General features: G+C 35.3%; 1 pseudogene; it reads right to left on the bottom strand.

The window, feature by feature from the left end:
- Positions 1–1,429: 1,429 nt before the first annotated feature.
- On the bottom strand, positions 1,430–2,001 carry LOC116551139 (annotated as a pseudogene).
- Between the last annotated feature and the right edge of the window lie 873 nt (positions 2,002–2,874).

Genomic DNA, 2,874 nt, shown 5'->3' with positions numbered 1-2,874 from the left:
ATAAGAAAAGACATACTGGAAAAAATAAAAACAAAAATAAAGCATAAATAATTATAGTGACACTTTAAAAGGCAGGAGAGAAAGAACAATTTATTATTATAAAGATATGTCCTACAACTACAACCCTACATTATAAATATCTGTGCACGCAATAATATAACATAAACATTTATATCTATTAGAAATTGATTTAAATCTACCATTTGTTGTTTTCTCTTTGACCTGTCTGCTCTTTTCTCTTTAATACTTTTCTATTAACTGAATTTCATTTTAATTTTTAAAAATCTTTTAATCATTATATTGTGAGTAATTCCAAATGTGTTATGAGAAAACTTATTTATCGAATTTGATGAGTTTTCTGAAAACTCTTAATGAATATATATTTGCCAATGAAAAATAAAACATCAGCAGAGTTATCACATACTAGGCAAAGAGTTAGAGTGATACCAAGCAACATTCAACATTAAAAAGATAAAATATAAAGGAAGACAATCTGTTGAGTATTAAAATCATCTCAATATGAATTCTTTGCAATCATCACAGAACTAATTAGCTATCAAATCCAAAGTTTGGCTAATAGAATAAGGAGTCAATATGAGGTAAAAAATAAGTTCCTCAGCGCCAAGAGAACTGAATAGTGTTTTGGACCATTTTCCTGGCTGGTATAAGCAGTATCAAAATATCTTCTTTGGCAAGGGAGAAAATAAATACAAATAAAAATCCTACATTTTTAAATCAGCAGACTGTCTAAGAAATGATAAAGGTATCAGTAAAGTAGCAAGGCAATAATTTAAAACATTATTTGTTGGCCAGGCGCAGTGGCTCATGCCTGTAATCCCAGCACTTTGGAAGGCCAAGTCAGGTGGATCACCTGAGGTCAGGAGTTCAAGACCAGCCTGGCCAACATGGCAAAACCCCATCTCTACTAAAAAAAAAAAAAAAAAAAAATTAGGTGGGCATGGTGGTTAGAGCCTGTATCCCAGCTACTTGGGAGGCTGAGGCAGAAGAATTGCTTGAACTCGGGAGGCAGAAGTTGCAGTGTGCTGAGATCATGCCATTCCACTCCAGCCTGGTGACACAGCAAGACGCCATCTCAAAAAAAAAAAAAAAAAATTGTTTTGTGCTCAAAAAACATTCAAATGGGTTTATTTAAAAGTTTCGCAATAGCCGGGCATTTAGGCTTAAAAAATTAAAGGAGAACACTTTTTCTAGGAGAATTTCTTTAAAACAAAGCATATTGCTAAATAGCAACATTATACCTGGTAAACAATCATTGGCAACAAAATAAGTTTAAATCCTGTAATATTCTGCCTAAGGAGTCCCAGAGATTGTATGATAACCAAGATGCAAATTAGTTTTGTTGTAGCAAGCCTAGTTTCAGTTCTACAAAATATGTCCTTGGTTAGCTATCCAGTTTCATCAAATGTTTTCAAAACTCATTTGCCAGTCAGTTAAGTCCCTGATATAGAACAGTGCCTTGTGTAGCACAAATGGCTTGAATATACTGTGTTCTGTTACATACAGATTGAATTTGTCATTTCACTGATGGCCATAGCATTTGGCAAATTTTGTTTGCAAAAAGCAACAGCACTGTATTTCTCAGCTTATCCTTCTGAAGCATTTTCTGTAGCTCTTCTGCCCCTTCCTGAATTCTTTCATAATCATTGCTATCTACCAAAAATGACACCCTGGGTATTCTGAATGTAATGCCTCCATGGAGGCCTAATTTTATCTTGACCTTCCCATACTGTGAAACAAATGTTTTAATATTCTACTCTTTTCATGTTAAAACCATTGGTAGGGATAATGGTGACAGCTCCCCTAACTTCACCTTATACAGAAGATCACCTTGCCAGCAGCATCCAATCCAACCATCAGAATGAATATTTGCTTCTTGGCGGAGACGGGAACAGAGAGGGGATGGTGAAGCCCAGGGTAGTAGAGGCACCTGTGATGGGCAGACACAAAAGGGGTGTGGGGTGTCCCCCAGACCTTCTCCTTTCATGCTCTCAGAACACTGAACCAGAGGGAAGAGAAATAGCTCAGGGAGAAAGAGAGCAACAGGGACATCTTGCTAGCCAATGTGCTCATGAAGCTGCTTGACAGGAATTAGTGGGGTGTGGTCCTGCCAGACAACTCGCGCTTCAGTTGTGCCAAATCTTGCAGCAGCCCAGCCCCTCCAATGCCTTAATGTTATTTGGATTTCACTTTATCTATGCTGCATTTAGTAGATGAGGCATTTGTGGTGTTATTTTGCTGAGGGTTTGAGGTTTACAGTATATTTCATTAACTTCCCACTCTATCCTCATGGAATGCTGTCCTAGTTCACTCCCAGGGTAAGAAATTTAAAACAATATGCTTCCATTTGACCCTGCATGGTCTTTGAGTTATTTTAATCATGCATTTTATTTCAATATGCTACAAATAACAGGATATATTGTTATTATTTCTTGTTTTAAACACGCAGTTATCTATTAATGAGACCATAATCTTCATAGTCACCCATTTCTTTACTACTTCTAGTGTTCATTTTTCTGTCATTCCAGATTTCCATTTGGTATCATTTTCCTTTACTGTGAGGTCTCTAACATTTCTTATAGTGAAGATGCCTTAATTATAAATTCTCTTAGCTTTTATATGTCTGAAACATTCTTTTTTTTTTTTTTTGTCTTTATGAAATGCACTTCCACTGGATAATCTTAGGCTGATGTGTTTACTTTTTTAATTTCAGAGAAAGTCTTTAAAGATACTCATCCATTCATTAAATATTCATTTTTAATGACAAATTTGATGTCCTAATTTTTGTATCTTTTTTGATAATGAATCTTTTTCTCTGGCTCCTTTGAATACTCTCTTTAATAATTGGTTTTAAGC

The sequence above is a fragment of the Sapajus apella genome, unplaced genomic scaffold (assembly GCF_009761245.1).
Source record: "Sapajus apella isolate SASKATOON/1434 unplaced genomic scaffold, GSC_monkey_1.0 scaffold9, whole genome shotgun sequence".
NCBI lineage: Eukaryota > Metazoa > Chordata > Mammalia > Primates > Cebidae > Sapajus > Sapajus apella.
This window is presented reverse-complemented; position numbering and strand designations above follow the sequence as displayed.